This window comes from Fukomys damarensis, unplaced genomic scaffold (genome assembly GCF_012274545.1).
Source record: "Fukomys damarensis isolate Sample0158 unplaced genomic scaffold, DMR_v1.0_HiC HiC_scaffold_1, whole genome shotgun sequence".
Taxonomy (NCBI): Eukaryota; Metazoa; Chordata; class Mammalia; order Rodentia; family Bathyergidae; genus Fukomys; species Fukomys damarensis.
The window spans coordinates 50,536,694-50,550,714 of NW_022900913.1; positions in this window are offsets into that span (position 1 = coordinate 50,536,694).

A 14,021-nucleotide genomic window follows, 5' to 3' on the forward strand; every position below is an offset into this window, starting at 1 on the left:
ATTCAGTATAGAATTAGTGACACAAACTAGTTTTATGTTGATTCAAGGAATCATCAGTTCATCTGAATCAGTAGTCTTCTAAAATTCTCTATCTTGTAAATATTTTTCTGATCTCTTTGGACTAATCTTGAAAATGTATATATACTTGAAAAAAATCTTTGAATACGAACAGAACTTGCTGTACTTTAAAAAGTCATATTAGTAGCTGTGTAATATTTTTATCAGGATCTATCCAGCATTCCAAATTTTGTATATACCTAGATTGTTTCAAGTAACACATAGAGGGTAGAAAATAAAAGATTGGTGTTTTAAGTTGTGTGGTTTATTTTATGAAATTTAGGGTTAGTGAAATTCCCATAAAAGGAAGGATGCAGTTTTTTTAAATAGTATTAAAACCCTTAAATTTCTGATGGAAAAAGTATAGGATACCAATAGTAATAGTATCATTATTATTTATTATTTAAATTTAAAGGAAGATTGAGAAGTATTTTCACATGGAAAGTGACAGTCAAATCTTTTTGGAAAGATTTTTTTCATTCACTGATGCATTTTCAAATATGTTATTTTTTTAATGCTTAGTAATTAGTTGCCTTATGAAAAAGTAAAAATTTAAAGTATTTTTTGATTCATTAAGAATATTAATAAACATCAGATGTCTCTAACAACAAAAGTAATATAGAATGGCTAGAAATCAAGTCAGGCCTTTACATATTCTCTTGTTTTAAATAAGAGACTTCATAAAAGGTTGAACACGTTATATCTTTAGCAAGGACTTTTTTCAGTGGTAGATACTGTGGATCGAACTCAGGACCTTGGGTTTGTGAGGCACGTGCAGTGCCACTGAGCTGAATTTCTGGGCCCAGTTGTGAATTTTTTAATGGAATTTATAAACACAGGAGACAGGGTTAAGTCAGTTTTGGCAAATATTTTAAGAGTATGCTATCTTCTTTTTTAGGGCTGTGCAATCTCATAAAGCAAATTTCAAGTTTGTGTGATCTCCAGAATTACATGGTTATAATATTTAAGCACTTTAGAAGCTTATTCTAAATTGAGAAGGCTTTAGGGAAAATACCTAAGGCTGTTCCTTAAGAGAACAATGTAGATATCTTTGAACCTGTTTATAGGATTATTAGGAAAGAAGCTGTAAAAAATGTTTTATTATAACTTTATTTTCAAATATAACAATTAGGACCATAATGATCTATCCTGGCACTACATGTATGTGCTCCATCTAGCTTCTCAGGCAAGTCACAATTTAATTTCAGGATAAAATTTAAGCAGCTCATGTATCAGTAGTAAAGGAAGAAATTTAAGTAAAACATTTTTGCTCTTCCTCAATCCAAGAAAACCTTTGCATGAAAAATAAACTCACGTATTTAAGTTGACTTTCCTTATATGTAATCAGACTAATAACCAAAGTTTAGCTTTAGAAGCAATATTTTCATGTGCTCTCTTCCCAATGTTTCCTCACCAGAACCTAATAAAAAAATTAATAAAAGTTGAGAAGCATGAATGCATAAGCAGGGAGCATGTGTTGCAGGATAGATTATTTTAAGTATCATCTTCAGGCTGTCCACAATGAACATTAAACATCTTTTACATTTGGGCCATCCTTTTCCATAACATCTCTCAAGAGGATGCTTATTTTCCCAAGGACAGAAAGAATCATTTGTCTTCAGGGTAGCACTCTTCATGCTTAAACGAGCCTTCTTCCCCATCTACATACTTGGAAGAACAATACATTTTGTTACTTAATACTATTATATGTGGCTGAATGTGGTGATGCATACCTGTAATTTTAGCACTTGGCTGAGGCAGTTGGAGTAAGGCCCACCTGGCTTCATAGTAAATTCAAGGTCAGCCTGAACTATAGTGAGACCTTGTCTTTAAAAAATTGTGTGTGTATGTGTGCATATTCTGAGAATTTAATCTGGATTAATTTTGAGGGATTCGCTGAAGGCCTCAGTCAGATAGGATGTGAAAGGTGGATTTTGCTTCAAAGACTTCCTAAACATAGGAGACAAAAGATCAAGAAGTTGTAGGTAATGATTGGGATGATACATGATAAAAATTGTTTAAGTCAGTTACCATTTTTTATACTAAGGAGTATGCAGAAGGTATGTCTGGTTCAAAGGAGGAACAATGAGCGTGGATGTTTAGAATAAAAACCAGCAGAGCCCTATTAAACTAGCATGGTCTGCCAAATTGAATGTCTTCTGTGCCACCATTACTGCAAATAGGTTACAGTAACCAAGTATTATTCTTCAGCCCATACTAAGAAAAGATAAATGTTGAGGACAAGAAGAGAGTCACCAAACAGAAGCATGGGTGCCTAAGAAAAATGAGCACTAAAGGTACTGTCTTAAGAGATAAGTGAGGATTCTGGGCGTATAAAGCAAGATCCTGTTAGACATGTTGGTACATGCCTGTAATACCAGTACTTGTGAGTCTGATGTAGGATTATCACTGCCACTTTGAGGCCAACCTGGACTAGTTCACAACCAACTTAGAACTACACAGTGATACCACGTCTCAAAAAATGTTATGTAAGGATGTAAGGGCTTAATTACTTTTGAATTGTTTTGTTTTCATGGCATTTTGTTTTTGGTGCTGGGAACCAAACCAGTGACCTTACAAATGATTAGGCAAGTGTTTTACCACCGAGCCACATCACCAACCCCTAAATTTATAATGTAAAATAAGATTTTTAAATTCAGCTAAATAGAAAAGATGCTTAAAGAGTAAATCAGCAAGCTCTTAAGATTTAGGTTGAGTATATGTAATCAAGTATTTAAAAATGAGACAGAAATGTTCCAACATGAATCTTCAAAGGAGAAAAGAATTTGGGATAAGTGGAAAAAAAAATAGTTAAAACACAATGTAGGATTTAAGACTTGATTGTTCCGTTAAGTACTAAGGGGAAAAAAAAGCCCACAAACGTTACTTCTAGATATATAGTATCTTTATGATGCTGAATAACCTAAAGAGTTACAAAGCATGAAGGGAGTGATTGCAGGCACAATCAGATTGGCATTAGAAATATCAACAAAAACATTTGGCACAAGGAGATTGCAAGTTATTGAAGTCAGCAAACTAAAGACCATTTTAGGAACTCAGAGTATCTTTCTAAAATTGTGGGGGGACATACTGCAACAAAATAAAAAATAAATGCAAAAGCACATATGAGATCCAAGAAATATTCATCAAGTCTGTAGTAGAGCAGAAATACATTTGTATTCAAAGTATAATGGAAATAGAATACTAAATGATCTCCATAGGTGAGAAGAATTTTTTTCTATAAGAAACCATGCATACTGGTTAATTAAAACTATAGAAAAATGTACCTTTTGAATTTATAGGTGGATGGTAATTACAGAAAATATTATGTGTGTTTTTGAAGCAGGAAAGTAGGTTGTGGGAAACTTAGCTGGGGAGGTAGGCATGACCTGTTATTTACAGAATTCTCAAGACACATAGGCAGAACATTTGTTACCAGTCCTGTACATGGAATATGAGTGTGTGTGTGTACGTGTGTGTGTATATATACATACATACATATGCATATATACATATGTATGTATTATAATCCAAAATGTATTATATGTATACATATATATATACATATACATATATTTTTTAGATTATAATACATTTAAATTCATCATTGGGATCTTGTACCTTTAAATAACATCTTGGTTCTTATTTTTTCCCTGTTCTCCTAGTCTCCCCCCTCCACCTTTCCCTATTTACAAAGACTCCATTTTTTCCTTTCTCATTTTTTTCTTCCCTTTTTACCTTTTTCCTAGCCCTCCTATTTGCCCAATAACCTTTAGCCCTTTTCTTTCTATTACAAAATATCGATTATACATTTTGACCTTAATTTACATTTTCAGTTTATCATACCAAAGAAACCAGTATTTACACATGTCCTATTCATTTCCCTTGAGTATGTCCTCAGTGTGCATCCACTGAGCTATAAATGTCTCGTTTCTCAGTCTTTATGGCTTAGTACTCCATTACACACACACACACACACACACACACACACACACACACACACCCACCCCACATCTTTATCCAGTCTCCAGTTGATGGGCAATTGGGCTATTTCCAAGTTAAAGCTATTAAAATTGTGCTGCTATAAACATGGGTGAGCATATATCACTGTGGTATGATTTTTTAAATTCTTTTGGGAAGATAACAGCAGAGGAATAACTGAGTCAAATGGGACTTAAGAGTCCTAGTTTTTGAAGTATCTCTGTATTGATTTCCACAGTGTGGAAATTTTGTCTAATGCTTTTGCTGCATCCAAAGAGATGATCATGATTTTTGTCCTTGACCCTGTTAATATAGTGTGTTACATTTAGTGATTTACATATGTTGAACCATCCTTGCATCCCTGGGATTAATCCACATTGGTCAAGGTGAATGATCCTCTTGATGATCTATATTCTTTTTGCCAGTATCTGAGGATTTTTGCATCTGTGTTCATTTGGCAGGTTGGCCTGTAATTCTCTTCTTTGCTTGGATCTTTCCCTGGGTTTTAGAATCAAAATAATACCCGCTTCTAGGAATGAATTTGGAAGTATTGCTTCACTTTCAATTTCATTGAAGAGTTTAAAGAGTAGTGGTGCTGGTTCTTCTCTAAATGTCTTGTAGAATTCAGAAGTGAAACCATCAGGACCTGGGCTTTGCTTTGTTGGTAAATTTTTAATTACATTTTCAATTTCACTGATTGTAATCGGGGTGTTTAAAATTTTTCTCTCTTTCAACTTTGGTAATTCGTATATATCTAGAAATCTGTCCATATCTTCTTTGTTTTTCATTTTATTAGAGTACAGGTTCTTGAAGTGTAGATATTGATGATCCTCTGGATTTCTGCTGGATCTGTTGTGATTTCACCTTTTTCATTCCTAATTGCATGGATTTGAGCCTTTTTTATAAGGTTGACTAAGGGTTTGTCAATTTTATTTATTCTTTCAATAAACTCTTCTATTCATTGATTTTTTCTATCATTTTCTTAGTCTGTTGCATTCATTTCTGCTCTGATCTTTGTAATTTCCTTCCTTGTATGGGCTTTGGGTTTATCTTGATCTTTTTCTAGAAACTTAAGATTGAGCATTAGGTTGTTTATTTGAGCTCACTCTGTTTTCCTAGGGTGGGCATTCACTGCTATAAATTTGTCTCATAGAACTGCTTTCTATGTGTCCCATAGATACCTGTAAGTTGTACTGGCATTATCATTTATTTGTAAAAACTGTCTAATTTCTTCTTTAATTTCCTCTTTGACCCATTGATTGTTCAGGAGAGTGTTATTCAATTTCCATGTGTTTGTGAAGTTCTTGGGGTTCCTTATGCTATTGATCTCCAGTTTAATTGCATTATGGTGTGATATACATGGGCTAATTTCATCTTCTTTGTGTTTACTTAAACATGTTCTATAAGCTTGTATGAGGTCTATTTTGGAGAATGACCTGTGTGCAGCCCTAAAGAATGTATATGCTGATTTTGTGGGGTAGAACACTCTGTAGACATTTGTTAAGTGCATTTGTTCAAAAGCTTGGTTCAGTTATAGTATTTCATTGTTGATTTCTTGTCTAGATGACTTGTCTATATGTGATAGTGGGATATTTAGGTCCCCTACTACAATTATATTAGTGCTTATTTTTTTAATGTCCCTTAATATTTGTTTTGTATAACTGGGGGCTGGGGGCATTAGTATTTCGTGCATATGTATTTATGATTGTCATCTCTTCCTCTTGGATTGTTCCCTTTACAATGATGTAGTGACCTTCTTTGTCTCTCAATTAGTTTTGGTTTGAAATTTACTTTGTCTGCAAATAGGATAGCTACCCCTGCTTTTTTCCAGGTTCCTCTCAAGTGGAGAACTGTTTTCCATCCTTTTACTTTCAGTCTATGACTTCCTTTATGAACTAAGTGCATTTCTTCTTTTTTTTTTTTTTTTTTTTTTTTTTTTGTACTGGGGATCAAACCCAGGTCCTTGTGCTTGCGAGGCAGGTGCCAGAACCACTGCGATAAACCCCCAGCCCCTAAGTGTATTTTTTTGTATACAGCATATTGTTGTATTTTGCTTCTTAATCCATTCTGACGATCAATTTCTTTTGATTAGTGAATTGAGACCATTAACTTTGATGGTTATAACTGATATGTATTGACATCATCATCATGTTACTATCCTGTTATTGGCTCTTTTTAATTTTTCCCCCTCTCCCTTTAATTTCTTGCCTTGCCTGCTGGATTTGATGTATTGGGCCTCATGGAGTTGTGGTCTTCATTGTCTTTCTAGGATGTTATTTAGAATTGTTTGGAGTGCTGTTTTCATATTCTTGAAGTTTCTCAGGTATTCTTTGTCATGGAAGTATCTTATTTCACCATCAATTTTGAAAGATAGTTTTGCAGGATATGTCAATCTAGGTTGGAGGTGGTTTTCTTTTAGGGCTTGAAATACCTCACTTCAGGCTCTCCTAAACTTGAGAGTTCGTGTTGAAAAGTCTGCTGTGATTCTGATGGGCTTTCCTTTGCATGTGATTCATTTCTTTTCTCTACCTGCTTGTGGTATTTTGTTCTTCTGTTGGGTTTCTGGAATCTTGATTATTATATGTCTAGTTTTAGATTGATTGATTGATTGGTCATGGCTAGTTGGAGTTCTATATGTCTCACTTATCTGTATGTCAAATGCTTTTGCTCTAGGAAGTTTTCTGTCATTAATTCGGTGAGCATTTTTTTTATGTCATTTGTGCTTTCTGCTTTTTCATGGACTCCTGTCAGTCTTATATTATTATTCTTTGTATCATCTAGGAGCTGTTGGATTGATTTCTCATGTTCCCTTACTGTTTTTAAGAGATCCTTGTTTTCATGGTCTCCATCCTGTCTTCAGACTGGCTTAGTCTGTTATGTAAACTTTCGATAGAGTTTTTAATCTCCTGGGTATCTGCTTGAATCTGTTTCATGGATTCCGTTTCTTTCCTATGTTGAGCATTCATGGTTTCAATTTCTTTCCTATGCTGGGCATTCATGGCTTCTATCATGGTCCTGGGCTCATGTATTTTTTATGTTTTTGTTCTAGAATCTCTAATCATATCATTCATTCTGCTCACCATCTCTGTTGTTACCTGGGAAATTATTTCAGTTTTGAATTTTTCTAGAGCCTCATTCATCTGTTTTATTTCCTATGCTATCAGTTCAGGGTGTCCAGGTGGTTGATTATCAGACTTTTCCACCTCATTTTCCCCAGAATTTGGCCTCAGTAAGCTGGGAGTCTGTGTTTGTGCTTGGGCCTTGTTTGAATTTCTTCCCATTTTTGTTGTTGGTACTGTCCTTGGTTTGATACCTGGGTTAATACTTCAGTCTTCCTGGTATAGCTTGTCTTGAGGTTTTGAGTCTCTAATGACTCTGAGGCAATCTCTTTTTCATTATACCAGGAAGGACAACTGATTAGATCAATCACATTTTAGCCCAAGTGATACAGTCAGCAACACAAAAGCATCAGTCCCATCTTAGAAAATGACAATTTGTGGTAGTTATTAATCTCTCGACTTTAACTGTGTGAATTAAATCAAAATTGAAGCTAGAGCTCAGGATAATGGCCTTTTTGGCACCTTGTGCTTCTGTGGTGTGAATCCAGGTACCAGCACAGCCAGGAAGCTAGAGATCCACAAGGGGGTGGTGTGAGTGGGTGCTCTGCCTGCTCCTGTTCTGTTGCTGAGGTTGGGCAGCTCGGGTGAGAGCTGAAGGCCAGTTCCAGGCAGTTTTGCCTCCCACTGGTTTCCTGCTGAGGTCTGGTGGCTGGGGCGAGAGCTGTAGGCCAGCTCCACAAAGCTCCACCTCCTACTGATCTGTCACCAAGCTGGACTTCTTGAGAGAACTCAAGCAGGTTTTGGAAAGGGTAGGCAAGATCTGACGTCAGCCTAAAGAATGGGTGTTACAAAAATGACAGCCAACATTGAAGTCTTTGCCACTGTGCTCTCTTGCACAGTGGTGCACTCATACTATAGAGTGTACTTGTCTTGACCCAAACTCACTCTGCAGAGCATGTTTCTTCCTAACTTTATTTTACAAGTTTTAACCATATGGTCTTTATTTCAGTACCTCTTTTCCTACTTTTACTAAATGTAAATTTCACTACCATTTGCACTTGTCTTGACTAATTCTTTGTTCAAGACAGAAAGAATCTACAAACCACCTCTAGAAGGAGACTTCAGCACCCCAAAACCTGGTAACACTTGGCAAGGAGATAATGAGATAAGGCCCTTTGGGCATGTTTTTCGTTGTTTCTCTCAAATCTACCACTAAAAAGGTTTTTATTTGCTTTCCTTGTAGGCTGGGGAACTCAGGAGGCTTTTTCATGCTTGGAAAAGTTTCCTTTCCCACCATGTAGGAGGAGGGAGAAAAGCACAAGGCCTTTGTGTTTTTCCCAGCTGATTAGAGACCCACAGGCCTACCTCAAATTTATATCCCCTTGTCTTCTCTTTCCCATTTTTGTCACTCGTTGTTATGACTCAGTAAAAAAAGCAGCCAGGGAGCCTGTTACTAACCCAGTCTCACAACAGATTATTCAGGTTCCATGTGTATGACCCAGAGTTTAATATGCCTTTTTTTCTCTGTGACACTTTGCCCAGCCTGGTCTGCTTAAATAGCTGCCTACCCCAATTTATTCCTTTTTGTGCTCAAAGCACCATCTCCACTTTTCCCTGAGATGGCTTTTTTTAAAAATAAATTTTATTATCTCTGCATATCATTATGTGATATGCTTTCTAGTGAGTTGCTTTCTAACTTGTTTCATCCCAGTGCCATCTTTCTGCCATGATTAATAGCCATTTTAGTTCATGATGTGAGTCACATAAGTTGTCCATTTTGGTTCATCCTGTGGGTTGGCCACATAGATTTTGGCCATGCTGGACATTTTATTTAGTCACAGTTGATCACATAGCTCTATCACAGTTTTTTGCAACTGACACCATGGATATCAGAAAATCTCTCTTTAAGACAGAAGCTGAGCCTCTGATTTTAAGGAACATATGGGCCTCTTTTCCTCTTCTGTTTAAATCAATTTACATTCCTTTCTTGTTTCTTCTAACAGAAATTCAGGTAATTTAGAAACATGCTTGATGGCCTGAGCACAAAAAAGGAACAGTCAGTGGAAGTCAATTCAAGTGACTATGAGTATACAAAAATAGAGCCATCTTAGTACTTAGAATTTTTTAAGGCTTTTACATAAAATGTAAGTGCAAATGCAAGGGATAAAAGGAGCCATTAGAGGGCTGCACCTTTCTAGGGCAGTGATGGTGAACCTTTTCAAACTTGGAATGATGGCAAACAGCTGGCTATGACACAAATGCCATAGATTTGCCACCACTGCTCTAGGGAAATCTGTGGACCATGGTCTATGCGAGCCCCCAATGTATGTTTCACCCTGATCTCTTAAGAGTTTGCTGTTTCTCAAGTGGCTAAGGGAATCCCCAAGGCAGGAACTACACCCTGATCTCTTAGGAGTTTCTAAGGGAGCCCTTGGTGGGCTCCACCCTTCACTTAAAGAGTCAGTGGGCCAATGCACCATTATTAACACCCTGCAGATCCCAGCTACCTCACCATTAGTCTGTATCCTTAAAAATTTTAAACAGTTTTTTTATGAACTAGGAAATAGCAAGAGATGGGTGCAGAGTAACAGTCTAAATTACAATATTATTCTTAAACTAGATTTTTTTTTTCCAGGTGGGAGGAAGATGGTGTGAAATCCTTTATATTCTAGATTTTATGACTCATCTCTGGAAAGGCCAAAGAACCATGGTACTTAAAGAGGTTTCCAAGGAAAAGGAAATCGATATCGTTGATAATCCTGTCCTCAGATACCAACTTGTCTCTCAGGCGGATGTGGGTCTCCACCTGTTGCCTACCACCCCAGAGAGACCTAGTATTTTCAAAAGACCCTGGTTTACAAGTTGGGCCCTGGCTACTATAACCTAATTGTTGGACACAGCCTTTTCTGTGTTCAACGATCAGAATCTAGATGTTGATAAAAGGAGAAGGACTGAGAAAAAAGAACAAGCCAAAATTATGGCCATTGAAATTGGCAATGCTTAAAGCACACCCAAGTCAACCAAAAGCTCAGTGCCAATCCTTTGAGAATCCCTGGGTAATCTTGGGTGTCACAGGTAAGCAATTTTATTTATTTTTTTTTTTTTTTTGGTTTGTTTTTTGAAACAGGGTCTCACTATGTAGTGAGACTGACCTGGAACTCATTATGTGGCTCAGGCTGGTCTCGAACTCACAGCAATCCTCTGGCCTCAGCCTCCCGAGTGCTGGGATTTCAGGCATGCACCACCACGCCCGGCCAGCAATTTTATTTGCATTGGCTTCTGTTTAAACTTCCTTCTCTGAAAACCCCTCATTTAAATGTATAGCCATAATTGGGGTAAAGGAGAGCTCTACTCAGAGGTTTATGACTTCTCTGACAAGTCCGTCAAAGGTCAAGTGTTCAACATTGAGTTTTTAATTGTCCTACAGTGCCTAACTCTCTCAGTAAGAGGTTTACTGGCAAAATTTGGGGGCACTTATCCAATTCTGGCACAGGCCAGAGCAAATTTTACCTGTTGGGGCTATGCCTGGCCATGCTTCTAGGGATCCCTAAGGTTACCATAAAGATTTGGGCTGCTATTAGTTCTGCTTCACTGATGTCTGTGGGCTCAAAGTTTATCCACTCTTGTGGGTAGGTGATTTTCCAGACCTATGCAAGCAGACAGGACGTCTGTGACCTGCTGCTCCAAAACTATGAGGAAGTTATGGTTCACTGCTGAATTAGCGAATTGTTATACTGTGTTATTTACTGGTTTTTCAAATGTATTAAACATAAAACTACTAGAAGTGCTTTTAGAAAGTAGAAAGTAGTACAGAAACTAATCCATCATATAACAAATCATATTTATATTTAAGTCTCCATTATATTTCTCTAATTTTACAGTTGTATTTTTCCATTCTAACTTGGAAATTCTGAGATAATAGTAACCTAAGTCATCTTGTATTCCTTTGTTTAAGAAGTATATCAAAAGGCAGATTATGCAATTTTCAGTTTGCAACAGGCTGTTGAGGCCAAACCCTCTCTACCAGGGATCTCTGCTCAAAAAGCAGACCTCAGGTGGTATACACAAGTCACCCTTGCTCTTTGGGAAGATGAGTTCCAGCCTAGAAAATGAAGTAACTTGAGAAAAGTGTTTCAGAATAAAAAATAAAGTTAAAAAAAAAAAAAAAGCAGAGCTCTCATTCAGGCCTTGGTAATAGGAAAAGGCAAAAAACTAAATACCTGTATAGGCTCCAGATATGCTCTTCTGGTGTTACATGCCCATGCAGCAATCTGGAAAGAAAGGGGCTTGTTGACAAGCAATCATCTATAAAACACAAGAAAGAAATTCTACAACTCTCAGAGGTAGTCTGTTTTCCCAAGTATGGTGCTGTGTTTCATTGCAAGGGACTCCAAAGGGACATGTCTGAAGTCTCTTGGAAATCAAAAGGTGGGTAGGCATAAAGGGCAGCCTTACAGCCTCTCAATACCCTAACCCTATTCCCATTTCATGAGAAACCATTTAAGTTGTCCTTCCTCAAGTGGTACAATGGAAAGTGTCACTTGAATTTTCATAGGACTAGGAAGAAAGCTACTCCTGTGAACCTCTGGAAGAGTTGAGGGTCCTTTTCAAAAAGCAAGACTGCTCTGGATAAGTAAATAGACAACTGTATTGAGGCTCCCATTTTTCATTAGATCTATAATGTGGATAATCTTGCTAAGTCTATGGCTCTCAGGCTCAATAATTTATCTACAAATCCTTTTTGCCATACATTCTCAACCGAATGTGTGGAGGGGCTAGGGATTTAGTTCAGTGGTATTGCGCCTGCCTTGCAAGTGCAAGGTCCTGAATTCAATCCCTGTTACTAAAAATCAAACAACAAAACAAAACACACACACAAAACAAAAGCAAAGTGTGGACATCTTACCTGCTACTCCTGTTTGGGCTCCACATTCCCAACCTAATAGTAAAGTTTTTCTCTCATTGAACAGATAGCCCAATAATCATTTAACTCTTTTTTTCATTGTTTTCTGACAGTTTTTTTTTCTTCAACCCCAGCCAATGAATTACAACACCCAAAGGTAGTTGGAGAACACATAATCCCCAGGAGGTAGGGCCTACATCTTCTTTAGGCAGGAAGTAGCTATATGAAGACTGAGACCTTCACTCCCTTAGCATTCCATAAAGAATTATGGGGATATATTTCGTGGGGGAAATGAGGCATTAGACTAGGGTGGCTGGGAAGTAAATATGACCTGTTAATTACAAAATCCTATGACACACATACAGAACAGTTTCCAGATCCCTACATGTGTACTTCTTGAGAGAACTCAAAACAGGTTTTAGATCGGGTAGCCAAGATCTGATGTCAGCCTAAAGAGTGGGTGATACAAAAAAGGACAGTCAACATTGAGGTCTTTGCCACTGTGCTGTAGAGTGTGCTTGTTTTACTTGATCCAAACTCACTCTGCAGAGCATGTTTCTTTTCTAATCTAACTTTATTTTATTTATTTATTTATTTGTTTGTTTGTTTGTTTTTGGTACCAGGGATCAAACTCAGGACCTTGTGCTTGTGAGGCAAGTGGTAGAACCATTGAGCTAAATCCACAGCCCCTCTAACCTAACTTTTTTTTTTCTTGAGACAGAGTCTCACTATGTAGTTGAGACTGACCTGGGACTCACTATGTAGCCCAGGCTGGTCTCAAATTCACAGTGATCCTCCTGGCTCAGCGTCCCAACTGCTGGGATTATAGGCATGAGCCACCATGCCCAGCTAACCTAACTTTAATATGTGTAAAATCTTGCTACCATTTGCATGCGTCTTGACCAATTCTTTGTTAGGAAAGAAAAAACCTAGACTCTACCTCTATAAAGAAACTCAAGAAGCACACTAAAAAATGGTAACAGTTTTTATTTATTTAAAGAAATAAAATATGTTATATTTTCCCCACATTGATGTATAGCTGTAACACTTCATTGTACTATTTTTTTTTACATGGAAGATTAAGCCCAGGGAACCCTGACCTACTTTACCAGCCTTCCCCCTTTTGATCCTCTGCCCTCAGTCTCTTGAGTGGCTGGAATTACAGGCATGTGCCACCACTGATCCTTTTTTTCTAGTGATAAACATCTATGATGCTTCTGCTTCCTCCACCCAGCACACAGAGGTGAGTATCCTCATTCATGTCATGTAATACACCTGTGTGAAAATCTCTCTAGAATACATACCTAAGAACACAATTGCCAAGTCTTAGACACAATTTCATTTTACTAAGTACTGCTGTGTAACTTTCCAGATAGTCTACATCAGTGTGTATTTGCACTAGCTAGACTTGAAGATTTTCATTTCCCTACATATTTGCAAACAGTAAAGTTTATGTGACTTTCTTATCTTTGCATGGTTATAACATTGTATTTTAATGTTTCTTTAAACTTCATTCCTCTGCTTAGTGGACTGTTTAATAAATACCTATACTTGATGGCCATTAAGTTTAATATTCTTTAAATTTTTTTAACCATTTGCCTCCTTTTCTCTCTCTTTTTCAAAAGTTTTAAGGACTAATTTGCAGAAGTTTTTTTCATATTCTAGAGGTTACATTCTTGTCATTTTCAACATTACATATATCTCCTCCCAACCCACTGAAGGCTTGCCTTTGTTTATGGTATCTTTTGTCAAAAAAGCAAGAAAGAAAGAAGAAAAGAAGGAAAGAGAAAGAAAGACTCAGTGGTGCACACCTATAATCATAGCACTCTGAGGGGCTGAGGCAGGAGGATCTCAAATTGAACCCTAACCTAGGCAACTTAGTGACTTCACAAGACTGTCTCAAAAAGATTTTGGCATGTCACTCAATGTGAAGGCCCTGGATTCAATCCCCAGTACAGAAAAACAAACAAAAATAATATGACCTCAAATAAAAATATAGTTCAGTGGTAGAACACTTCCCT